Source organism: Delphinus delphis, chromosome 15, assembly GCF_949987515.2.
Source record: "Delphinus delphis chromosome 15, mDelDel1.2, whole genome shotgun sequence".
NCBI classification, from domain to species: domain Eukaryota; kingdom Metazoa; phylum Chordata; class Mammalia; order Artiodactyla; family Delphinidae; genus Delphinus; species Delphinus delphis.
Window position 1 is genome coordinate 68,497,799 of NC_082697.1, and position 27,030 is coordinate 68,524,828.

Consider the following 27,030-nt stretch of genomic DNA (forward strand, 5'->3'; position numbering starts at 1 on the left):
TGAATTCTTTTTCAGGTAGGTTGCCTATTTCATCTTCACTTATTTGTTCTTGTGGGGTTTTACCTTGCTCCTTCGTCTGTAATGTACTTTTTGTCGTTCCATTTTTTATTTTTTTGATGGGTGAGACTGAATTCCTGTCTTACTGGTTGTTTGGCCTGAGGCATCCAGCACTCGAATTTGCAGGCAGTTGGGTGGAGCCAGCTCTTGGTGCCAAGATGAGGACCTCTGGGAGGCCTCACTCCAATTAATATTCCCTGGGATTTGAGGTTCTCTGGTAGTCCAGTGGTTTAGACTTGGCGCTCCCACCGCAGGAGCTCAAGCCTGACCCCCAGCCTGGGAATCAAGATCCTGCAAGCTGTGTGGTGAGGCAAAAGAAAAGAAAAAAAGAAGCAGTACAATAACAAAGAATAAAAAATAAAATAAAACTAGAAAGATAAGAAATATATTAGGAAAAATAAAAGTATAATTGAAACAACTGCAACAAGGTAAAAGAAAACCACAGCAGAAGAAAGGAAAAAAAAAAGGAACAAGCCCAAAGGAGCAGAACAATAACAAAGTATAAAGCATAAAATAAAATTAGAAAAATAAAAGATTAGAAAAAATAAAAATATAAGCGAATCAACAACAGCAAGGTAATACAGAGGCCCAACCTAAAAGAAGAAAAAAGAAAAAAAAAAGGCCCGAAAAGGCCTTGACTAGGTGGGGCAGAGCCTAGACGGGGGTGTGGAACTTAGGCAGGGGTGGGGTTTAGGGTGGGGCGGGGCCTAGGCTGGGGAGTGCAGTTTAAGCATGGAGTGGGGCCTAGGCTTAGCACCTGCGCAGAAGTGGAGAGGAGGCACGCCCAGAGGGGGGCCTCCAAAGTGTGGAGTTCCGGAGTTTGGAGGTAAGTCCCTGGGTGAGGGTGTGTGGGTGCAGTTTAGGCCCAGGGCAGTTGGAGGGGGTCTCAGAGTGCCACCTGTAGAGGTAGGGCTCTGGGTGGGGGTGTAGGGGCGGAGCTTGGGCTCTGCACAGCAGGAGGGAGACTCTAAGGGCAGAGGATTAGCCCAACAGGCTCCCCGGTGCCCAAGTGGACAGGGAAAATGCTGGCTGTGGTCCCTTCCGTTCCTCCACCCCATCCCCCTCCAGAGTCTCCTCCGTCGCCTCTGGACCCCTAACTGTGGGTGGGTCCAACCAGGTGTAGGAACTCCTCCCCTCCCCCAGCCACCCCTCAGGGGTGCTGGTCCCAGAGGTCCGGCCTTTACTTTTGCTCCCCCTTTCCTCCCTCCCACTCCCTCAGGACCCACGTGGCTGGGTGGGGCCTTAGTGTGCAGAGGATCAGGCCCGGGATCTCAGCAGGCTTCCGGGGGCCCAAGTGGACAGGCTAAACGCTGGCCATTCTCCCTTTTGGTCCTCTGCCCTCCCAAAGGTCCCCCCCACTTTTCCCCTCCGGGCCTCAGATCCCTTTCCCCCCACAGCCGCCCCTCAGGGGCGCTGGTCCAGTCCAGCCTCCACTTCTCCTCTCCTCTCACTACACCCCACATCCTACCCAGTTTCTGGGGGTTTCTCCCACCCCCTTAGGTGTCCATGGTCCCCCACCGGTGCCTGGTAGGTGCCCTAGTTGTGCAGAGACACGAATTCCTCATCCTCCTAGTCCACCAGCTTGACTCTGCCCCTAGAAGTGTGTTTTTTAGTTTCCAACTGTTGGGGGCTTTTTCAGATTTATTTCTATTATTGATTTCCAATTTAATTCCATTTTGGTCATAGAAGGTACTTCATATAATTTTAATCCATTTTCTTGAGAACTGTTTTATGACAGAGACCATGGTTTATCCTGATAAATGTTTTATGTACACTGGAAAAGAATGTGTACTCTGCTGCTGTTATGTGGGATGTTCTATAAATGTCAATTAGGTCAAGTTGGTTAAAATATTGGGTCTTTTATACCCTTACTTATTTCCTGTCTAGTTTTTCTATGAATTATTAAAAGAGAGATGTTGAAATATCTGCCTATAATTGCGGAATTATCTGTTTCTCCTTAGTGATTTATCCATATCTATATGCAGTTGTGCTCCTCTTAGCTTATTAGCTATGACTCTTAATTATGTTATTTTAGGGGTTGCCTTGGGTTTACAGTATGCGTCTTTAACTTATCACATTCTACTTTCAAGTGATATTTCACTTCACATATAGTTAGTATAAGAATCTTACAACAGTATATTTCCATCTCCCCCTCCTGATCTTTATGCTATTTTCACCATCCATTTTACTTCTATTTATTTTGTATACCCATGGTATGTTGTTATTACTTTTGCTTTAAACATTATTTTCAAAGAGATTTAAATAATAAGGCACAGTCTTTATATTTACCTGCATAGTTACTATATCTTGTGCTTGTCTTTCCTTTATGTAGATCCAGATTTCCATCTAGAATTATTTCCCTCTGTCTGAAGGATTTCCTTGAACAATTCCTATAGTGTGGGTCTGCTGGTGATGAATTCTTTCAGCTTTTATATGAATTAAAATGTATTTAATATGATTTCATTTTTGACACGTTTTTTGGGAGGTATAAAATTCTAAGTTGATTTTTTTCCTTTCAGTACTTTAAAGATGTTACTGTCTTCTCACTTGCATTTTTCCAACCAAAATTTTGGTCTCATTCTTATCTGTTTCCTCTATATGTAAAATGTCTTTTCCTCCATTTCATTGCTTTTTAATTATTTGTAACAATTTTATCAAAATATAATTCACATCCTGTATGATTCACACATTTAAAGTATACAATTCAGTGGTTTTTTAGTATATTCACAGAGTTGGCAGCAATTACCACAATCAATTTTAGAACATTTTCATCACCTCAAAAAGAAACCCTGTACCCTTTAGCTATTACTTTCCAATATCCTCATCTCCTTCAGCCCTAATCTCTTTTCTGTCTCTACAGATATGTCTATACTGGATATTTCATATAAAGAGAATCATAATATGTGGTTCTTTTGGTGACTGGCTTCTTTCACTTAGCATAATGTCTTCAAGGTTCATCCATGTTGTAGCATGTATCAGTATTTAATTTATTTCTATGGCCAAATGATATTCCATTGTGCTTATCCATTCATCATTGATAGATATTTGGGTTGTTTCTACCTTTTGGCTATTGTGATTAATGCTACTATGAACACGCATATACCAGTTTTTGTGTGAACATATGTTTTAATTTCTCTTGGTTATATACTTAGGATTAGAATTGTTGGATCAAATGGTATTCTTAAATGTTTGAGGAAATACAAGACTATTTTCCAAAGTGGTTGTTTTTTACATTTTACATTCTCAAAAGTGCAGTGTATGCGGGTTCCAATTTCTCCACATCTTGGCCTACACAGATGATATTATCTTTTTTTTTTAATTATTGAAGTATAGTTGATCTACAATGTTGTATTAGTTTCAGGTGTATAGCAAAGTGATTCAGCTATACATAAATGGAGAGATAGATAGATAGATATTTATTCTTTTTCAGATTCTTTTCCATTATAGGTTATTACAAGATACTGAATATAGTTCCCTGTACTATACAGTAGGTCCTTGTTGTTTATCTATTTTATATATAGTAGTGTGTATCTATTAATCCCAAACTCCTAATTTATCCTTCACATGCCTTTCCCCTTGGGTAACCATAAGTTTGTTTTCTATGTCTGAGTCTATTTCTGTTTTGTAAATAAGTTCATTTGCCTCATATGTGTGATATCATGTGATATTTGTCTTTGACTTACTTCACTTAGTATAATAATCTCTAGGTCCATCCATGTTGCTGCAAATGGCATTATTTTATTCTTTTTATGGCTGACTAATGTTCCATTGTATATATATACTACATCTTCTTTATCCATTCCTCTGTTGATGGACATTTAGGTTGCATCCATGTCTTGGCTATTGTAAACAGTGCTGCTATGAAAATTGGGGTTGATGTATCATTTTGAATTGGAGTTTTCTCTGGATATATGCCCAAGAATGGGATTGTTGGAACATATGTTAGCTCTATTTTTAATTTTTTAAGGAACCTCTACACTATTCTCCATAGTGACTGCAGCAATTTACATTCCCGCCAACAGTGTACCAGGGTTCCCTTTTCTCCACACCCTCTCCAGCATTTTTTATTTGTAGACTTTTTGATGATGGCCAGTCTGACCATTGTGAGGTGTTACCTCATTGTAGTTTTGATTTGCCTTTCTCTAATAATTAGCGATGTTGAGCATCTTTTCATGTGCCTGTTGGCCATCTGTATGTCTTCTCTAGAGAAATGTCTATTTAGGTATTCTGCCCAATTTTTTTTTTTTTTTTTTTTTGGCCATGCAATGCAGCGTGCAGGATCTTAGGGATTGAACCCTTGCCCACTGCAGTGGAAGCGTCGAGTCTTAACCACTGGACCTCCAGGTAAGTCCCATCTGCCCATTTTTTGATTGGGTTGTTTGTTCTTTTTGATACTGAGCTGAATCAGCTGTTTGTATATTTGGAAATTAATCCCTTGTCAGTTGTATTGTTTGCAAATATTTTCTTCCATTCCGTAGGTTGTCTTTTCATTTTGTTTATAGTTTCCTTTGCCGTGCAAAAGCTTTTAAGTTTAATTAAGTCCCATTTGTTTATTTTTGCCTTTATTTCCATTACTCTAGGAGATGGATGCAAAAAGGTATTGCTGCAATTTATGTCAAAGAGTGTTCTGCTTGTTTTCCTCTAGGAGTTCTATACTATCTGATCTAACATTTAGGTCTGTAATCCATTTTGAGTTTTATTTTTTGTATATGGTGGTAGAGAATGTTCTAATTTCATTCTTTTACATGTAGCTGTCCAGTTTTCCCAGCACCACTTATTGAAGAGACTGTTGGGACTTCCCTGGTGGTCCAGTGGTTAAGACTCCATGCTCCCAATGCAGGGGGCCCAGGAACTAGATCCCACATGCTGAAACTAAGAGTTCACATGCTGTAACTAAAGATCCCGCATGCCACAAGTAAGACCTGGTGCAGCCAGATAAAAAAATAAATATAAACAAAACAAAAACAAAGTACCATTATTATAAGAAAAAAAACCCAAAACTGTCTTTTCTCCATTTTATATTCTTTCCTCCTTTGTCATAAATTAATTGACCATAAGTGCATGTGTTTATTTCTAGGCTCTCTATCCTGTTCCATTGATCTATATATCTGATTTTGTGCCAGTACCATACTGTTTTTATTACTGTAACTTTGTAGCGTAGTCTGAAGTCACAGAGTGTGATTCCTCCAGCTCCATTCTCCTTTGTCAAGATCGTTTTGGCTATTTGGGGTGTTTTGTATTTCCATACAAATTTTTAAATTATTTGTTCTACTTTTGTGAAACATGTCATTGGTAATTTGATAGGGACTGCATTCAATTTGTAGATTGCCTTGGGTAGTATAGTCATTTTAACAATATTGATTCTTCCAATCCAAGAGCATGGTATATCTTTCCAACTCTTTGTGTTGTCTTCAGTTTCTTTCATCAGTGTCTTATAGTTTTCAGAGTACAGGTCTTTTGCCTCCTTAGGTAGGTTTATTCCTAGGTATTTTATTCCTTTTGATGCTATGGTAAATGGGATTATTTCCTTAATTTCTTTTTCTGATATTTTGTTGTTAGTGTATAGAAATGCAACAGATTTCTGTATATTAATTTTGTATCCTGCAACTTTACTGAATTCACTGATGAGCTCTAGTAATTTTCTGGTGGCATCTTTAGGATTTTCTATGTATAGTATCATATCATCCACAAAACATCTTCTTTTATTATAGCAATCCTAGCAGATGTGAAGTGACCCCTGACAGCTATTAATATTTTCTCCCTATCATTGGTTTTTAAAAATTTGATTATGATATTCTTTGGTGTTGTTTTCTTTATGTTTCTTGTGTTTGGTGTTTGTTTAGCTTTTTGGATCTCTGTGTTTATAGTTTTCATCCATTTAGAAATATTTCAGCCATGATTTCTTAAAATATTTTTTCTATCCCCCTCCTTTCAGGGTCTCCAAGTACATGTATACTAGGCCACTTGAAGTTTTTCTAAAAGTCACAATAGTCTGCTCATTTCTTTCAATCTTTTTTTTCTCTATGTGCTTCACTTTGGATTATTTCTATTGTTATGTCTTTAGGTTCACTAATATTCTATTTTACAAGTATAATCTGCTTTTAATCTTATGTATTATAATTTTCCTCTCAGTCATTATAGTTTTCATATCTAGAAGCTTGACTTTGATATCTTCATGCTTCTACCCAACATATTTCATCTTTCCTCTAGCCTTTTATACATATGGAACATAATTATTATAACTGCTTGAATTTTCTTACATACTAATTCCATTTTGTATCATTTCTAGGTCAGTTTTGATTGATTTTTTTTCCATTCTGTTATATATTTCTGTTTCTTTGCGTGTTTGATAATATTCAAGATTGGATGGTAGAATTGTGAACTTTATTTTGACATGTGCTGGATGTTTTTGTATTTCTTTAAATATTGTTAACTTTGATATGGGGTAGAGTTAAGTTACTCGGAAATATACTGATTCTTTCAAGGCTCGCTTTAAAGTTTGTTTGGCTGAACTAGAGTTGTGTTTAGTCTGGAGATAATTTGCTCCCACCACTGAGGCAAGACACTTCTTAGTACTCTACCCAATACCCTGTAAATTACAAATTTTTCCATACTAGGGTGGTGAACAGGAATTATTTCTGGCCCTGTGTGTGCCCCAGGAATTGGTCCCTCTAATCCTTTTGGGTGGTTCTTTCAGTTGTCTTGGGTAGTTTTATCACATGTGTGTGATGATCTGTACTCAGCTAGAGACTTGAAGGGCACCCCTGCGGATCTCTGGAGGTTCATTCTCCATGAGGCTATCTCCTCTCCAGTACCCTGCCTTGCAAACTTTAACTGCCTTGGCCTCCCTGGCCTCTCAGCTCTGTCTCCTCAACTCAGGGAGACTGCCAGCCTCAGTCTGAGTCCCACCTCTCTCACTGCAGCCTGAAGACTCTTTCTAGACAAGTAATATGGGGCAATAATAAGGCTCATCTCATTTGTTTCCTTTGTCCTTTGTTATCTAATGTTCCATGTCTTGAAAACTGTTGTTTTATATATTTTATCTTTTAAGTTGTTTCACACAGAAGGGTACATCCAAATCCTGTTATTCCATCTTATTTGAAATCAAGAGGCAATATCTCTTCTTAAAAAGTTAAGCATAGGGCTTCCCTGGTGGCGCAGCGGTTGAGAGTCCGCCTGCCGATGCAGGGGACACGGGTTCGTGCCCCGGTCCAGGAAGATCCCACATGCCGCAGAGCGGCTGGGCCCATGAGCCATGGCCGCTGAGCCTGCGCGTCCGGAGCCTGTGCTCTGCAACGGGAGAGGCCACAACAGTGAGAGGCCCGCGTACCGCAAAAAAAAAAACAAAAGTTAAGCATAAAGTTTTTTAAATAGTCTACATCTAACTGTTTTATTGTATGAAATTTAGAGGGATCTAATACTGTTCTGTCTACTAGTGCTTTATATGTTATAACTGGTGTTTTATCATTCTGGATTATGAACTCATCTGCTGTGGGAAATTAATCCGTGGGAATTCTGTGGAGCCTGGGTTTAGGGAACTTGCCTCTGGGTCAGTTTTATGTTTGCCTCTCCAAGGCTCCTCTCTTTATGTGTTATTTTTTATTTTGGGTATTCCTGGGTCATAAAAAGTAGTGTATATTCAAACATCAAAGTACATGAGCCAGGCCTTGGTTATTAATTATCAGAGGAGTCATTTTTCCCTTGACCCAGAATTCAGGTCAAATCACACAAGCTTCCATGTTTTCTTGGACTTAAATGCAGACCTTTTTCTGTTGCACATTTTCAGTGAGAATACAGCACTTTGAGGGTCCTAAGTTGTTGTCGAAATTTCAGTTCCAATTCCCCAGACTTTGTCTTCTACACTGCTCGAGGTTACAACCCAATCCTCTAAGGCTGCCATGTCCCCATTAAGCACCAACTCCCCAAGGCTGACACAGTGTTACCTCATGAGCTTAGCTCTCTGCTTTTCTTTTTCTTCTTCTCTCTCAGAGTACTCAACTATGCACTTAAAAGAAATGTGTTACATTTTATCCAGATTTTTTTCTATGCTTATTTGGTCCTCTGTATTGTCAGGAAGAGAATTTTCCAATTTACTTCTTGACTCACTATCATCAGACTTCCACCTCCACAACGTCACCAGTGCTATTCTTCCAAGGCCATTGATAACCAGGAGGCAGCTGCCAAGTTCAGTGGATGCTATGTCAGTTAGGATATGTTCCAAACACAAGTGACAAGATTCCTGGATAAAAGTGTCTTAAACCATAAAGATGCTTAATTTTTCTAAGATAGGTGGACCCAGGGTCAGTTTGGCAACTCAGTTTCATTAAAGACCTGTGTTTTTTCTGTCCTTCCTCTTCGCCATCCTTAGTATTATGACAATGATTTTTTTTTAACCTCATCGTCACATGATGGCTGCCTCCCATGACCACATCCAAGTAACAAAAGGTGGCAAGCAAGAAGAGAACTTTTTCCTCATGACTCTGTCTCTTATCAAGTAGGAAAATCTTTCCAGAAGCTCCAAGAAGTTGACCCTTTTGCCCCTATGGCAAGAACTGTCACATGTCCATCCTTGGAGCAATCACTGACAAAGGAGAATGGAGTCATCCCCGGGGCTGGAAACATTGCTGTTGGCATCATAATGGGGTTTTGTTGACAAAGAATAAGAGTTGTAGAGACACATAAGACAAGATCTCTGTCCTTGAGGTGCCTGTTGTCAGTGGAAGGGAGAAGAAACTCGGACACAGCAAACCCAAATTTCATGGTCACACAAACTCAGGAGTGCAAAAACATTAGTGCTCTAATTGTCTACTCCTAAGCCTAATTTCTACACTCAGCCCTCACTCTGCCCCACACAGGAAACTTAATTTATCACATCATGTAAACTCAGCCACTTGTGCCTACCACAGACACCCTTTCTTCTCTTATTATATAGGATGGAATAGAACAAAACTTCTGATTCAGAACAGGATCTTTTCTCTCATAGGCATTTTACACTGCTGCCCATCTGTTCTTAAAATGTAATCTTCCTTTGCTCAAACAGGCCTCCAGATTGTAAAGTAACGGTCATACTATCTCCTTCCAAGGAAAGTGGTCCATATAGTTTACCTGTTTCTTTATTTGAGCGAGTCAGAGTTTAGTATCAACCCTAGTATGCAGAGTGACAAGAGAACAGAAATTTAATTTGACTTTAAATCCAAAGCAGAGAAAAATCACCCAGACAAGTTTATTCGGAAGTGATTAGATTAAATCTCCTATATGGGGCAGAATGGAGGCCGGGGGGTGTGTGGGGCTGGAGGGAGAGGTGAGGTTGGGGTGTAGACGAATAGAGGATTCACATTTTTGCATGCCTGAGTTTGTGTGACTCTGAAATTTACATCTACTACGTCTGTTGATGTTTCTGTTGCCCCTAACAAACGTGCGCCTCCAGGATGGAGATCTTGTTTTACGCATCTAACATCTCTTCCCTTCCTTTCTCCTTTCTCAATGCCTAGCACAAGATCCACAACGCAGTAGGTACTCGACAGAAATGAGTTTCTTTAATAAAAGATTGTTTGAGTGAAGGAACAAGTGAGACAAGGAGGTTACTGCAATGGGAGGAAACAAGCCTAACGGATTTTTAAACCAGATCTACTTAACTGAATCCCGATTAAGGAGGGAAATGACGGAATGCTTGTGGGCACAGAGAGAGAGAGAGAGAGAGCGCTGCAGAGCCGAGCTACAATCACTAAGAGGAGACAGCCTAATCAGAGCCAGACGGGCCCCACCTGACTCCTACTGCAGCTAGAAAAAAAAAAAGGACTAAAAAAAAGGACTAGAAGGTTCAGCTGGAGCGGCTCCCCTTCTCCTGCAGCCCCACCGTCTCCCAGCTCCGCCCCACTCCCACTGCTCTGTGAGGAGGCATGGAAGCTGTGGGGAGGGGAGGCCGGCGAGCTGGGCTTTCCAGGACAAGGCAGGATGGTGTGAGCTCAAACGCTCTGCAATTGCTGGAGCAACGGTGGCGACACTTGAGTTATTCACAAAGGCTGGAATGCAAATGAGGTTGGCACTGCTCCAAGTCGCAGTAGCTTAGGAGGAGGGCGAAAGGCATATTACTATTCATCAAGACCCGAGCGTCGCGTGGGCTCTGAGGTTCTCCACCTGCATCCCTCCCTCTATCACTGACTTCTGGGGGAAGGGGAGGCTCCTCCAGAAGCACTTTATCTGCCAGTCTGAGAGCTGGAGGTGGGGGCGGGGGTCTGAAGTTAGGCAGATTTGTCTCGTCACATGATGGGGGACCTGTATCACGTGATGACTCCGGTGATGTTGCAGGCAGCATGTGACTCCCAGGGCTACGTGGGCTCAAAAACAATTTAAATCCAAAAACACAAGCAGGTTCCCCTCCTCTCCTTTGCCTTTTGGTCTGGCTCTCCCTCCCTTTGGGTTGGTGCCTGACTGAATGGAAAACCCGTCGTCTTGCAGCCACTAACCCGTGAGCGCCGGGTACCTGGAGGCCAGGCCCCTCTGCAGGGGGTCCCCCCCACCCCACCCCGGGAGCTGTGCCCCATCATTCTGAAGCCTGGTAAGTTCCTGAGCACTTGGAGCAATTGTGTGTGAAGCCGTCCTAGACTGCCTCATTAGCATGCACAGGCACCCTGGTTGGGCGCGTTGGAAGGAACGTGCCTGCCGGCTCTGGCCCCGCCAGACGCAGGCTTCCTGGGACCAGCGCTGCGCGGCTGTGCCGGGGCGGCATGTGCACTCCATCTCTCTTCTCCCTGCCTTCCCGGCCTCCTCTTCCGACATCCCTCTCCTATCTCAGCTTGCTCCTCTGAGCCTCTCTCTTCTCAACCTCTCTTACTTGTCACCTCCTCCCTCTCCACCCCCTCTTATTTTCTCTTTTCATTCACCCCCACCTTCTGTTTTTCTCTCTCCCACGCCTTGTCTTAGGAGTTCCTCTCCCCTCGCCTTGAAACATTATTTTTTGGGGGGGGTACCTAGATTTTATGTTCTTTCTGTCCAGAACCTGAAGGCCCAGCTTCTGAGGACTTGGTGGTTGGAAGTCTACTAACGGCCCCTCTGGAGATGATTTTCTTACTAAGACAATGCAGAGGGACCAGTTCCTGTCATGTATGTGTGTGCGTGTGCGTGTGTGTTAAGGGTGATTGATGTATTTCCCATCAGAACTGTTTCTTGAGTGGATGTTTGTGGCTCCAGGTCCCTGCTCAGCCAGGGGATCATCAAGAGACAGGAGGGGCAGTTACAGTGGTTAGGAGACCACGTCCTCTGACCCCAGATGTCTGACTCTATGTGCAAGAAGTCGGGTCTTAAAGCAGGAGTCAAAATCCAGTGCTCAATGCATAGGGGCTCACTCAGTTGTCACAAGGCACCCCACAGAGATGGCTTACAGTTTGAGGCTGCACCTTGGTGGAACGAGCAGAGCATTAGCTGAGAAACTAGCCACAGGGAAGGCAAAAGCAAATTTAATCATGGCAGTGTCTGTAGCCTCATAGGAAGGAGATGTTGGCAGTGTCAGAAGCTCCTGGTTCACTGTTCTCCAGGTATGCTGACACCTGTTCAGCAAGAAATAATTAAAAATTACTGAGCATAATCCATCTAACAATTCAATGAGGAGGTGCTATTTGTATCCCCATTCTAGAGATGGGAAAACTGAGGCACAAAGGAGTTAGTTATGTCACTCAGTTCATAAGTGATGGAGCTAGGATGTGAGCCCAGGCAGCTTTTCTCCAGAGCCTGCACTGTTAACCACTATGATAAACTGCCTCAAAAAATATCTATCCACATCTCTATGTGACAGGTGGTATGCAAGGTTTGGGGCTACATTTGTGAACAAACAGAGACATCCTGTTCTCGTGAAGCTTGCAATCCAGTGGAAAAGGCAGCTAATAAACATACCATCACACAAGACAATATATCGTTTCAAATTAGGGTATTTGCTAAGAAGAAAAATAATAGGGTAGCATGAGAATATATAACTGGAGACATACTTCCGTTGGGGGGCGAAGGGGAAGAGTTGGTCCAAGAAGTCCTCTCTGCTGATGTACAATAATATTTAAGCTATGACTTGAAAGAGGAGCAGGAGTCGACCAGGTGAAGAGCCAGAAAGAGCATCCCAGGTAGAGGGAATGGCATGTGTAAGGGCCTCAGTGTGGGAGAGAACTGGGTCCACTTCAAGAGCAGCAAGAACGAGTGGGACAATAGGAGGTGAAGCCGTCCAGATAATGTGGGTCACAGTAGGCCTTGCTAAAAAGACTTGGGTTTCATCCCAGGATCAATGAACAACCATTAAAGCATTTTAAGTAGGGAAGTAGCATAATTGGATTTGCAATATGAAAAGACTCCTTCCAGAGGTGTATCTGTTAGTTTTTGCTGTGTTACAAAGCACCCCAAAACTTAACAGCTTAAAACAACAATCATTTATAGGTCATTATGCAGCAAGTTGACAGCTGCAGCTGGGATCATCTGGACAGGAATTCTGTTCTTTTTCTTTTTTTTTTTTTTTGCGGTACGCGGGCCTCTCACTGTTGTGGCCTCTCCTGTTGCAGAGCACAGGCTCCGGACGCGCAGGCTCAGCGGCATGCGGGATCTTCCCGGACCGGGGCACAAACCCGTGTCCCCTGCATCGGCAGGCGGACTCTCAACCACTGCGCCACCAGGGAAGCCCAGGAATTCTGTTCTTGCGTGGCTTCACTCATATAGCTAGTTAGCTGGCAGGCTGGCTGGCGGTGGTTGATATTAGATGTTCTCACTCACATGTCTGCTAATCGGCAGAGGCCACTGAAACTGACCAGGCCATGTGTCTCCATATCTAACAAGCTAGCTAGCTCAGTTCTCTTCGTATGATGGCTGAGTTCCAAATTCAGCAAGAGAGGGTAAGCCCCAATGCACAAGCACTTTTCAAACATCTGCTTGCATTGTGTTTGCTAATGCTCCATTGGCCCAGACAGGTTACATGGTCAAGCCCAGATCCAAGGGATGAAGAAATATACCTCTTGACAAGAGGCGTTATAAAATACTGTGTCTATTTGCTTCCAGCCTACTACATGAATTCAGAATGGTAAGCTGGATACTGTCTTCCTCTACTATGGGAAGAACTGAAAGCCAAGAGGAAATTTGGAGCCAGTTTTGCTCTGATTAGAGATGAGCTTAGACCAGGTCATATATCAGACTTTATTATCTGCTTAGAACAAGCAGGGGTCTGAGCATCTCTTTTGGACGTGAATCAGGAGAGGGTAGAGAAAGCGGTGTAGAAATGTCGAAATGTCTCCTCATGGGGTTATCTGGGAATGACTTGGAGTCCAAGAAGACTTTGTGATTGTTACCCTAGAATGACATTTGGGCCATATGGAACTTGGAGTATGTTTCAGTGTTCTCGGCAAGACAACAGTGTGTGCAAAGGCCCTGAGGCAAGGAAGCAGGTGGCTTGTTTTGGGAAATAGGAGACATTAGTTTAATGTAATTGCAGTGAAAATGGCATGGAAGTAGACAGATTAGAAAAATATTCAGGAGGTAGAAAGAACAAGCCTTGCTGATGGATTTGATAGGAGTTTAAGAAAAGGGACTTAAACTTGGTAATATCATTTCCTAAGGTGGAAAGATTAGGAGAGGATCAGAATATTTTGGTGGGGGAAAGGGAGCAGGCAGGAAAAAATCTCGCATTCTATTAACTGGGTCAAAAGTTGCTGAGACATTGAGTAAATTGAGGACAGAAAATTGTCTATTCAAGTTGGTAACATGGAGATAGCTGAAGACTTTGACACGAGCAATTTTGGTGGATTGGTGATAATGGAAACCAGATTGGAGTGTGTTAAGGAGTGAATAAAAGTAAATAAACTGTGAAAGGGAGCACAGAAATCAAGCACCATTTAGATATGGGTCAGGGTTGGGAATCTATCTTGATTTTATGTTTGCTTTAAAAAACCAGAAACAGGAACCTGTAGATTATGTAAACTGTTGGAGTGGTCCAGTTGAAAGGGAGAGAGGGGAATGGGATCCAAAGTGTATGTGAATGAATAGGTGCTGATAGATTTTTATTTTTTTAAAGGAAGGAATAATGAGAAAGAAGATGGAGCAGATACATGAAGGCTTCTAGATTTTGATATTGAGAGGATGAAGAGTTTCCTATCTGCCAACTTTTATTTTCCCAGTGAAAGGGGATTAGTAGAGAGAAAGGAGATGAGAAGAGGGAGGAGGTAAAGATATAAAATGGTCATTTTGGAAATAAGCATCTTGAAGAGAGAAGTAGGGTTGCTGGGCAAAGCAGAGTGCCTACTGAGAACAGAGAGCATGTATTTAAAATTGTCTCATTTTCTCCAGTAACATTTAAGTGCTTGGGTTCAAGAACCTGGAGATGGTGGAGTGCAAGTCGGATGGAAGTTTTGCTGAACAAGTTCCACAGGGGAGAAAAGGGCGAGGATGTTGAAGGGGGTTTTAAGGGAATGATTGTCCAGGTGAGCCAGAGAATCCAAGCTGGACCAGAATGGGAATGGAACCAGGAAGGAATGATGGAGGATGAGTGAGTGGTAAGCTCAACAGAATAGAGGTTATGATGAGGTGAAAGACTGCATTCTTGGAGGTAGTCCAGCATCAGCATCACATGGGAGCTTGTTAGAAATGTGGAATATCAGGCCCCAACCTAGATATTCTGAATCCAAATCTGCATGTTAACAATCCTCAGGTGACTTGTATGTACACTGAAGATTTAGAAGCAATGATCTAGATTGTCTTGTGAAAAACAAATGGTGCTGAGAATTTCCTGGTGGTCCAGTGATTAGGACTGCATACTCTCACTGCTGAGGGCCTGGGTTCAATCCCTGGTCGGGGAACTAAAATCCCACAAGCTGCGCGTTACAGCCAAAATAAGATAAACAAAATAAATGGTGCTATTCTGGGCAGAGTGAGAAGGTAATGAACCCCAAAATGTCACACTCACTTCTATATTTATTTTCCCTTTCAAAACAGATCTTGATTTAGCAGAAGTTCTTCTTTAAAATTTTGTCCTGGTTTTTATTTTATTTTAATTTTTATTATGCAATGTCTCAAATGTATATATAAATATAGTGAAAACCAGTATACCAACATTAGTTTCAATAATTTTCAACTCATGACCAATCTTGTTTTCTCTATACCATCCCTCCACCCCACCCACTGCCGCCACCAAACAGGATTATTTTGAATCAAATCTTAGGCATGATAAAATTTCATCTGTAAATATTGGAGTGCAAGTCGGGTTGAAGTTTTGCTGAACAAATTCCACAGGAGAGAAAAGGGCGAGGGCGTTGAGGGGGATTTCGAGGGAATGATTGTCCCTTAAAAGACAAGGGCCCCCTTTTAAAACATAACCACTGTGTCATCACTGCTTCCCAATAAAATCAAGAATAAATTCTTATTATCATCAGATATCCAGATAGTGTTCACATATCTGCAGTTGTCATATTTGTAGTAATTTGTTTGTTTGAATTAGCATCCGAACAAGGTCTGTACCTGGCAATTGGTTAATATGTCTCTCACATCTTTTGTAATTTATAGGTTCCTGTTCATCTCTTTTTTTTTTCCTTGAAATTTTGTATTAAAGAAACAAGATGATTTCTCCTCTAGATTTTCCCAAAGTCTAGACTTTACTGATTGTTTGCTCAAGGTATCGTTGAATATGTTCCTCTAAATACCTCTAGGTAATTAGACCTAAAAAGAATTGCTTTCAAAAAAACTTCTATGGTGAAATGTATCACACATGAAACATGTATGTATAAATACATACATATATACATACAGCCTGAAGAATAAAAATGTCCTTGTAACACCTACCTAGTGCCTTAGAAGCCCTCCAATAACATCTCTCTTCATCTGCCCTAGAGGTAACCTCTATCTTGACTTTTATAATAGTAATTTTTCTGCTAGATTTATTACATATGTGTGCATCCCTAACCGATATATTAGTTTTTCCAACTTTTTGAGTTGTAGATAAATGTAATCAGATCATAGATATTCTTCTATGACATTTATTTTACTCAATATTTTATTTTTGAGATTCATCTGTGTTTGTGTATGTTCATTCATTTTCACGGATGTATAGTAATCCACCAAGTGAATGTACTACAATTTATTCATCCATTCTACTCTTGATGGGCATTTGGTCTTGTACATGTCTTATGGACTTGTACAAGAATTTCTCTAAGCTATATACCTAGGAGTGAAAGTGCTGGATCATAGAGTATGCATAAGTTCAGTTTTACAAGAAAATGCCAAACTATTTTCTGCAAGTTAATTTTTTTCCTTTCCTATCCTTACACCTTTTAATTTTTGTTGTCATTGCCTCGTTGTACCAGCTAAGCCTTCTAATACAATATAATAGAAATAGTGAAAGTAATTATCCTTGTCTCATTCTGATCTCAAAGGGAAAGCATTCAACATTACACAATTAAGTAACTGATTTTTTTTTTTTTTGGTTGAATGGGGTTTTTTAGAATTTTATCTCTTATCACATTAAGAAAATTCCTATTTTTCTTTGCTTGGAGTTTTTAAATATGAATTGTTTTTGAATTTTATCGAATACTTTTTCTGTGTCTTCTGAGATGATAAAATGATTTTCCTACTTTATCCTTTTAGTGTAGTGAATTATATTGTTGAATTCTACCTTTTTTTCCAGCTTTATTGACATATATATACATTTGTTTAAGGTATACAATGTGATGATTTGATACACACACATATATATACTGTGAAATGATTACTACAATATGCTTAGTTAACACCTTCATTCTTCCATGTAATTACCTTTTTGTGTGTGTAGTGATAACATTTAAGATCTACTCTCTTAACAACTTTCAAGAATATAATATAGTATTGTTAAGTCTAGTTACCAAAACTTATGCATCTTAGAGCTGGAAGTTTGCACCCTTTAACCAACATCTCCCCCATTCCCCGCATGCCCCAGCCCCTGTCAACCATCATTCTACTATTTTTTTTAAAAAATATTTATTTATTTATTTTTGGCCGCGTTGGTCTTTGTTGCTGCACGCAGGCTTTTTCTAGTTGCGGCGAGTGGGGGCTACTCTTCGTTGTGGTGCGCGGGCTCCTCATTGCAGTGGCTTCTCTTGTTGTGAAGTATGGGCTCTAGGCGCACAGGCTTCAGTAGTTGTGGTGCACAGGCTTAGTTGCTCTGTGGCATGTGGGATCTTCGCGGACCAGGGATCGAACCCATGTCCCCTGCATTGGCAGGCAGATTCTTAACCACTGAGCCACCAGGGAAGTCCCCATCATTCTACTATTTTTATGAGTTTGAATTTTTTAGATTCCACATATAAGTGAGAACATGTAGTATTTGTCTTTCTCTGTCTGACTTATTTCACTTAGTATAATGCCCTTAGGGTCCATCCATGTGTTACAAAAGGCAGGATTTCCTTCCGTTTTATGGCTGAATAATATTCCAGTGTGTATGTATGTGTATGTGTGTGTGTGTGTGTGTGTGTGTATCACATTTTCTTTTTCCTTTCATACACTGATGGACACTTAAGTTGTTTCCATGTCTTGGCTATTGTGAATAATGCTGCAATGAACATGAGGGTGCAGATAACTCTTTGAGACAGTGATTTCATTTCTATTAGATATATATTCAGACGTGGGATTGCTGGATGATATGGTAGTTCTATTTTTAATTTTTTGAGGAATCTCCATACTGTTTTCCATAGTGGCTCCACCAGTTTACATTCCCACCAACAGTGCCCCAGGGTTTCCTTTTCTCCACAGCCATACCAACACTTGTTGTCTCTTGTCTTTTTGTTAATAGCCATTCTAACAGGTGTGAGGTGATATCTCATTGTAGTTTTTATTTGCATTCCCCTGATGATTAGTGATGTTGAGCATCTTTTTATGTACCTGTTGGTCATTTGTGTGCCTTCTTTGGAAAAATGTCTATTTAAGTCCTTAGCCCATTTTTAAATCAGGTTATTTGTTATTTTGATATTGAGTTATACAATTTCCTTATATAGTTTAGATATTAATCCCTGATCAGATAGATGGTTAGCATAATTGGGAAAAGAATTTGAAAAAGAATAGGTACACGTATATGTATAACTGAATCAATCTACTATGCACCTGAAATTAACAAAACATTGTTAACTGTATGCTAACGTAAAATAAAAAAATTTTAAAAGATAGTTAGCAAATATTTCCCCCCATTCTGGAGGTTGCCTTTTCATTTTGCTGATTTTTGCTTTTGCTGCGCAGAAATTTTCAGTTTGATCTAGTCCCCCCTGTTGATTTTTGCTCTTGTTGCCTATGCTTTTGTTGTCATATACTAAAAATTGTTGCTAAGACCAACGTCGAGGAGATTTTTCCCTGTGCTTTCTTCTTGTAGTTTTAAAGTTTTGGATCTTCTATTTAAATCTTTAATCCATTTCCAGATAATTTTTGTGGGTTGTATAAAATAGGAATCTAATTTTATTATTTTGCATGTGAATATCCAGTATTCCCAGCACCATTTATTGAAGAGACTGTCCTTTCCCTATTGAGTATTCTTGGCTCTCTCGTAAAATATTAGTTGACTGTATATGCATGGGTTTATTTCTAGGCTCTTGGTTCTTTTTCATTGATCTATGTGTCTGTTATTATGCCAGTACCAAACTGTTTTATTACTATAGCTTTGTAATAAATCAGTAAGTGTAATGCCTCCAGCTTTGTTCTTCCTTCTCAGAATTGCTTTGCCTCTTCAGGGTCTTTGTGATTCCATACACATTTTAGGATTGCTTTTTCTATTTTTGTGGAAAATGCATTGGGATTTTGATAGGGATTGCATTGAATCTAGAAATGCCTTTGGGTAGAATGAACTTTTAACAATATTAACTCTTTTGATCCACAAACACAGGATATCTTTCCATTATTTGTGTCTTCCTCAGTTTCTTTCATCAATGCTTTATAATTTGCAGTGTACAGACCTTTCACTTCCTTGGTTAAATTTATCCCTAAGTATTTTATTATTTGTAATGCTACTGTAAATGGGATTGTTTTCTTTACTTCTTCTTCGGATAGTTAATTGTTGTTGCATAGAAGTACAACTGATTTTTGTAGGTTGATTTTGTATCTTCAACTTTACTGAATTCATTTATTAGTTCTAACTTTTTTTTTTTGGTGGAGTCTTTAGGATTTTCTGTATAAAAGATTATATCATCTGCAAACAAAGACACTTTTATTTCTTCCTTTCTGATTTGTATGCTTTTTATTTCTTTTTCTTGCCTAACTGTTCTGTCTAGGACTTCTAGGACTCTGTTGAATAAAAATGTTGAGAGGGGACACCCTTGTTTTGTTCTTAATTTTATTGGGAAAGCTTTCAACCTTTTACTGTTGAGGATGATGTTAGCTGTGGGTTTGTCATGTATGGCCTTTATTATGTTGAGGTACATTCCTTCTATACCCAATTTGTTGAGATTTTTTATCATGAAAGCATGTTGAATTTTGTCAAGTATTTGTCTGCATCTATTGAGATGATCATATGATTTTTATCTTTCATTCTATTAATGTGGTGTATCACATTTATTGATTTGCATATGTTGAACCATCCTTGCATCCCAGACATAAATCCCACTTGATCATGTTGTATGATCCTTTTAATGTGCTGCTGAATTCAGTTTGTGAGTATTTTGTTGAGAATATTTGTATCTATATTAATCTGTGAAACTGACCTTTGGTTTTCTTTTCTTGTAGCATCCTTATCTGGCTTTGGCATCATGGTCATGCTAGCTTGTGAAATGAACTTAAGAGTGTTCTGTCCTCTTCAATTTTTTGGAAGAGTTTGAGAAAGGTTGGTGTTAATTCTTTAAATGTTTGTTAGAATTCATCAGGGAAACCATCTGGTCCTGGAATTTTCTGTGTTGGGAGGTTTTTGATTACTGATACAATCTCCTTACTTGTTATTGGTCTGTTCATATTTTCTATTTCTTCATGATTCAGTCTTGTTAGTTTGAATGTTTCTAGGAATTTATCCATTTTTTCTAGATTATCCAATTTGTTGGCATATAATTGCTCATAGTAGTCTCTTATGATCCTTTGTATTACTGTGGTATCAGCTGTAATGTCTCTTCTTTCATTTCTAATGTCAATTATTTGGGTCCTCTCTTTTTTTCTTAATTAGTCTAGCTAAAGGTTGGTCAATTTTGTTTATCTTTAAAAGAAACCCAGCTCTTAATTGTGTTATCTTTTCTATTGTTTTTCTGGTCTTCATTTCATTTATTTCTGCTCCAATCTTTGTTATTTCCTTCCTTCTGCTAATTTTGGGCTTAGTTTGTTCTTCTTTTTCTCGTTCCTTAAGGTATAAAGTTTTGTAATCTTTCTTTTTTTTTGGGGGGGTGGTTCTTGTCATTTATTAAAATTTAATTTAATTAATTTTATTTTTTTAACATCTTTATTGGAGTATAATTGCTTTACAATGGTGTGTTAGTTTCTGCTTTATAACAAAGTGAATCAGCGGTAGGTATACATATATCCCCATATTCCCTCCCTCTTGCGTCTCCCTCCCACCCTCCCTATCCCACCCCTCTAGGTGGTCACAAAGCACCGAGCTGATCTCCTGTGCTATGTGGCTGCTTCCCACTAGCTATCTATTTTACGTTTGGTAGTGTATATATGTCCATGCCACTCTCTCACATCGTCCCAGCTTACCCTTCCCCCTCCCCATGTCCTCAAGTCCATTCTCCACGTCTGCGTCTTTATTCCTGTCCTGCCTCTAGGTTCTTCAGAACCTTTTTTTTTTTTTAGAGTCCATATATATGTGTTAGCGTACAGTATTTGTTTTTCTCTTTCTGACTTACTTCACTCTGTATGACAGTAATCAAGACAGTATGGTACTGGCACAAAAAGAGAAATATAGATCAATGGAACAGGATAGAAAGCCCAGAGATAAACCCATGCACATATAGTCACCTTATCTTTGATAAAGGAGGCAAGAATATACAACGGAGAAAAGACAGCCTCTTCAATAAGTGGTGCTGGGAAAACTGGACAGCTACATGTAAAAGAATGAAATTAGAACACTCCCTAACACCATACACAAAAATAAACTCAAAATGGATTAAAGACCTAAATGTAAGGCTAGACACTATAAAACTCTTAGAGGAAAACATAGGCAGAACACTCTATGACATAAATCACAGCAAGATCCTTTTTGACCCACCTCCTTTGGAAATGGAAATAAAAACAAAAATAAACAAATGGGACCTAATGAAACTTAAAAGCTTTTGCACAGCAAAGGAAAACATAAACAAGATGAAAAGACAACCCTCAGGATGGGTTCTTGTCATTTTAATTAGGTTCACCATGAAAAGCAATAACCTCAGCTAACCACTCTGCCTTCTTCTTTCACCAACTCCCATCTCCCTTCACATGCATACAGCATAGACACCCCAAAACCCTCCTCCCAGTGATCCACCCCACTCCCATTGTGGGAAGAAATGTCACAAAATGAATTTAGCCTCTTTCACCCAACATGAAACAGGATGAATGAAAATATCTTTATGAAGAGTTCTATGGTGCTGTTGTCTTATAGTGGAGTCAGAGGCTGAGATAGAGGCTAAGGCTAAATGAAGCCCAGGGATCTCTTAGAGATCAGAATTTTCTGGGGGGGGCACAGAGCCCATAGTTTGCCCAGAAAGGGGGATATGAATGAGGGTAGGAGCTAGGATGGGCTAGACTGAAAGTTTTTCTGAGTACTGTGAGGTTAAGGACACCTAAAAATTTATTCTCCTTCCTTTCCCCATGCATTCTCCAGCTCCCAGGTAGAAGGGTAGGGGGGCTCCTGAGCACGGAACAGTCACCAGGTTTTATCCGTGATTCCCAGAGCTTTAGGCAGGCAGTGAGTGAGGCACATCCGCTGGTGCTGCCTGCCCTCTTCCCTCAGCTCAGGGCTGCTTCTCTCTGCCTGTAAGCACTAGGTCCTACAGGTTGTCAGATAATGATACAATTCCCTTGACCACATCACTCTCATCCACCACTGCAAGCTGGTGAACCTCTGCTCCCACCAGCCTATTGATGATGGTCTCCAGCGTCTCATGCAGGTAGCACTTGAGGACACATTTATAGTAATGTGACTGATGTCGCAGGGCTTTGGCTACAGACACACCTAGGTTGTTGTAGGTCTTTTCTGCTGCCTGATAGATAGCATCAAACTTGTAAAAGATGTTTACCACATGACCTTTCGCATTCACCACTGGCAGGGCTGAGAACTGGTGCTGTACAGAGATGCCCAGAGCCACATACAGCAGATCATAACAGTGTTGGCATAGAAGCTGATTTGTAGCTCTTCCAGAGACTTAGACGTGCACTCTGGCTTGGGAACTTAGTGATAAACAATTTGAGGAACTTGAGACTGCGTTTGTGGATGAGGATGTACAAGATGTTGCCTGATTCTGGGTTAACAACTGGCAGCCTGTGGATCTTGTTTTGAATTAATGAAGAGACAGCATCAAACATGCTGGCATTAGGAGAAATGCAGGCAAGTGGTTTAAAGAAGTCCTGTATGTACACCTCCTTCCAAGTTTCTGTCTTGTGTTCTTCCAACTCATAGATCTGTACCAAGGCTGATTTATAGTAACGGTGCAGGATATTGATGAAATCAGTGGTAGTCCACACGCCCACAAGTCCTTGCTTTTTGCTGTCCCAGAAAGGGGCAGCTTGTATACCATTAGTCACCAAAGCAAAGAAAGCTTTCTTCACCTGCAGGGAAGTAGCAACTACAACCAAATTGGAGCTTGTGAGAATCAAGTCATAGCAGCAAGAGACTCTATAAAGGAAGTGTATATGCTGTTGTTAGATTCTGGGGTCTCTTGAGGACGCTCATTTTTCCAAAGTTGGAAACTCTCAAGACGTGGCCATCTCCATTGCAAGAGGCACTGGCTGGGTTCATTCACTTTAGGAACCTTGCTTTTTTTTTTTTTTTTTAAATAGACATGTTTATTGCATTAAACTTCCCTCTTAGAACTAGTCTTGCTGCATCCCATAAGTTTTGGTATGTTGTATTTTCGTTTGTGTCAAGATATTATTTGGTTTCTCTTTTGATTTCTTCTTTGACCTATTGGTTGCTCAAGAGTGTGTTGTTTAATTTCCACACATTTGTGAATTTTCCAGTTTTCCTCTTGTAACTGATTTCTAGTTTCATATCAGTCAAAAAATATACTTGGTATGATTTCAGTCATCTTACAGTTGCTATTTGCTAGGTTTGTGTTGTACTCTAACATATGATCTATCCTGGAGAATGTTCCATGTGTGCTTTAGAAGAACGTGTATTCTGCTGCTGTTGGGTAGAATATTCTATACATGTTTGTCAGGTCTATTTGGTCTAAGGTGTAGTTCAAGTCCAACGTTTCATATTTATTTTCTGTCTGGATAATCTATCCATCATTGAAAGTCGGGTATTGAGGTCTCCTACTATTATTGTAGTGTTGTCTATTTCTCCCTTCACATCTACTGGTATTTGCTTAATATATTTAGGTGCTCTGATTTGGGTTGTCTATATATTTACAGTTGCTGTATTTTCTTTATTAATTAACCTCTTTATCATTATATAGTGACCTTCTTTGTCTCTTGTTAACACTTTTGACTTCAAGTCTATTTTGTCTGATATAGGTATAGCCACTCCTGCTCTCTTTTGGTTTCCATTTGCATGGAATATATTTTTCCACCCCTTCAGTTTGAGCCTGTTCATGTCCTTAAGTCTGAAGTAAGTCTCTTGGAGGCAGCATAAAGTTGGTTTCTGTTTTTTAATCCATTCAGCCACTTTGTGCCTTTTGATTGGAGAATTTAATCCATTTACATTGAAAGTAACTATTGATAGGTAAGTACTTACTAATGCCATCTCATTAATTGTTTTCCAGCTGTTATGTAGTTCCCTTTTTCCTTTCTTTCTCTTTTGCTGTCTTTCTTTCTGTACTGGTGATTTTCCATAATTAAATGCTTTGACTCCCTTCTCTTTATCTTTTGTGTATCTACTGTAGGTTTTTGCTCTGTAGTTATCATGAGTATTAAATAAAACATCTTTTGGACATAACAGTGTATTTGAAGTTGATAACTTAACTTTGACTGCATACAAAAGCTCTATTCTTTTATTCCCACCCTATATTTTATGTTTTTGATGTCACAATGTACCTCTTTTATATTGTATATTCACTAACAAATTATTGTAGCTATTGTTATTTTTAATACTTTTGTCCTTTAAACCTTTATACTAGAGTTAATTGATTAACACACTACCATATAACAGTATTAGAGTATTCTGAATTTGACTATATACTTACGTTTGCCAGTATCTTTTATATTTTCATGTTATTTCATTTCTGCTTGAAGAACTCGTTTCAGCGATTCTTTTTTTTTTTTTTTTTTTTTTTGCCGTACGCGTGCCTCTCACTGCTGTGGCCTCTTCCGTTGCGGAGCACAGCCTCCGGACGCGCAGGCTCAGCGGCCATGGCTCACGGGCCCAGCCGCTCCGCGGCATGTGGGATCTTCCCGGACCGGAGCACGAACCCGTGTCCCCTGCATCGGCAGGCGGACTCTCAACCACTGCGCCACCAGGGAAGCCCCAGCGATTCTTGTAAGACAGGTTTAGTCATGATGAACTCCCTCAGCTTCTGTTTCTTTGGGAAAATCTTTCTCTCTCCATTTCTCAAAGACAACTTTGCTAGGTAAAGTATTCTTGACAGTTTTTTTTTTTTCTTTTAGTAATTTGAATATATTATCCCACTCTCTTCTGCCCTACAGGGTTTCTGCTGAGAAATTCATTAATAGCCTTATGGGGGTTCCCATATAGGTGAGATTTTTTTTTCTCTTGCTGCTTTAAAAATTATCTCATTTTCTTTGATTTTAGACAATTTTATTCTACGTTGTCTTGGAAAACATGATTTGGGTGTTGAAATTTTACAGTCACCTATTAGCTTCAGGAACTTGGATGTCCAAATCTCTCCCTAGGTTTGGGAAGTTCTCAGCCACTGTTTCTTTAAATAAGCTTTCTTTCCCCCCTTTCCCCCTCTTCTTCTGGGACTCCAATAATGCATAACTGTTTCTTTTAATGGTATATCATGATTCACATAGGCTTTCTTGACTCTTTCATTCTTTTTTCTTTGACTTCTCTGACTGGATGATTTCAAATGATCTGCCGTCTAGCTCACTAATTCTTTTTTCTGCTTGGTCAAATCTGCCAAAGCTCTCTATTGAATTCTTCAGTTCAATTATTGTGTTCTTCAACTCTAGAATTTCTACTTTTTTTTAATACATAGTTTCTGTTTCTTTGTTGAACCTCTCATTTTGTTCATGCATTGTTTTCCTAATTTCATTTATTTATCTGCGTTTTCTTGTAGTAGTTCATTGAATTTCTTTAAGAGGATTATTCTGAATTCTTTGTCAGACAGTTCATAGATCTCCATTTCTTTAGGGTCAGTCATTGAAGTTTTATTAGTTTCTTTTGGTGGTGTCATGTTTTCTTCATTATTCATGATCCTTGTGGCCTTGTGTTGGTGTCTACACCTTGAAGAATAGCTTTATAGACTGGCTTCAGTAGGCAAAGCCCTTCACCTGTCAGCCCATCCAGAGATTCTAGGTGATATCCATAAGTGGGCAGGCCTGGTGCCTGGGTCAGCAGGTAGGAAGACCTGGTGCCTGAGTCCTTGGGGGTGGACCTGGAGCCCGGGTTCACCAGGCAGGCCTGGTGCTTGGGTCTGCAGTGATGGGTCTGGGACCAGAGTCTGCATGGTTGGACCTGGATCCTGGGTCCACAGGGGCCAACCAGGTGCTGGGGACCACTAGGGTGAGCCCAGCATCTGGATCCACCAGGGCCAGTTGGTATTTGTCCAGTGAGTCTTCTGCTGGAAGTGTGATTGTATCCCAGCAGGTACACAAGATGATCCACTGGGTAAGGAAGGAAAATAGTGGAACTTCTATTTTTATTTATTCCTTACCTCATTCCTTTTCGTTTCCATTTCATGAATGTTTTGTATGTTTTTTGAATGTTTTTCCATACTGAATGTTAATTCAGTAGTACACATACATAAACTATAAATAAATACACACATTTGCGGGGGTGAAGGTTCACATGTCTACTGCTGAAGTGAGTGTTCAAAAGAGTTTAGAGACCACTGCTCTAAACCACCACCTTCTACTTTCTCTTTTTTTAAATTTATTTATTTATTTATTTATTTTTGGCTGCATTGGGTCTTCGTTGCTGCACGTGAGCTTTCTCTAGTTGTGGCGAGCAGGGGCTACTGTTCGTTGCAGTGCGTGGGCTTCTCTTTGCAGTGGTTTCTCTTGTTGCGGAGCACAGGCTCTAGATGCACGGGCTTCAGTGGTTGTGGCTCGTGGGCTTTAGAGTGCAGGCTCAGTAGTTGTGGCACGCAGGCTCAGTAGTTGTGGCTCGTGGTCTCTAGAGAGCAGGCTCAGTAGTTGTGGCACATGAGCTTAGTTGCTGCAGCATGTGGGATCTTCCTGGACCAGGGCTCGAACCCATGTCCCCTGCATTGGCAGGCGGATTCTTAACCACTGTGCCACCAGGGAAGCCCCTACTTTCTCTTCAGAGAGAATATAACTGATTAACTTACAGCTTCCTTAATTACCAGCAGACCTAAAGATATACTCTTGCCACCTTGATAGAGCTGTGTTTTCTAAGTACCCATAAAACAATATCCCTACCAGTTCTTAGAGACAGTGAATTTAGAAATTTTACTTATTATCATGGATCTCACTCTCAGATAGTAAACTGGAGAGGGTAAAATAGAGAATGTGTTCCCTGTGCCTCATGAAGTTAACTAGTTGCTATTATAGATGCAATAAAAAGTAATTCTGTCCTCTGACCAGCTGAGAATAACATTTTAAGGTAAGGAATTGCCTATTCATTGAGGCATAAATCAATAACTGGAGTCGACTAATGATAGACCAGGGAACAATCAGGTACAATGTAGTAAATTATGTTCTGTCATCTTATAATTCTTAATAACTCAGCTGTCACTCTAG

The 27,030-nt window shown here is 40.1% G+C and overlaps 1 long non-coding RNA gene and 1 pseudogene across 2 annotated transcripts in view; one reads left to right on the top strand and one right to left on the bottom strand.

Annotated features, from left to right (window-relative positions):
- The first annotated feature begins 819 nt into the window (after positions 1–819).
- The window catches only part of LOC132438088 (uncharacterized), a 33,459-nt gene continuing 7,248 nt past the window's right edge, over positions 820–27,030 (top strand). Inside the window, exons 1-2 of one of the 2 annotated variants that reach the window (XR_009522152.1) lie at positions 820–883; positions 24,470–24,622. This is a non-coding gene — a long non-coding RNA (uncharacterized lncRNA). Of the gene's footprint in view, positions 884–4,323; positions 4,402–19,749; positions 19,847–24,469; positions 24,623–27,030 lie in introns of those variants that run through there. The other variant, XR_009522151.1, reaches the window with a different exon arrangement.
- Positions 21,939–22,917, bottom strand: LOC132438807 (5'-AMP-activated protein kinase subunit gamma-1 pseudogene; annotated as a pseudogene).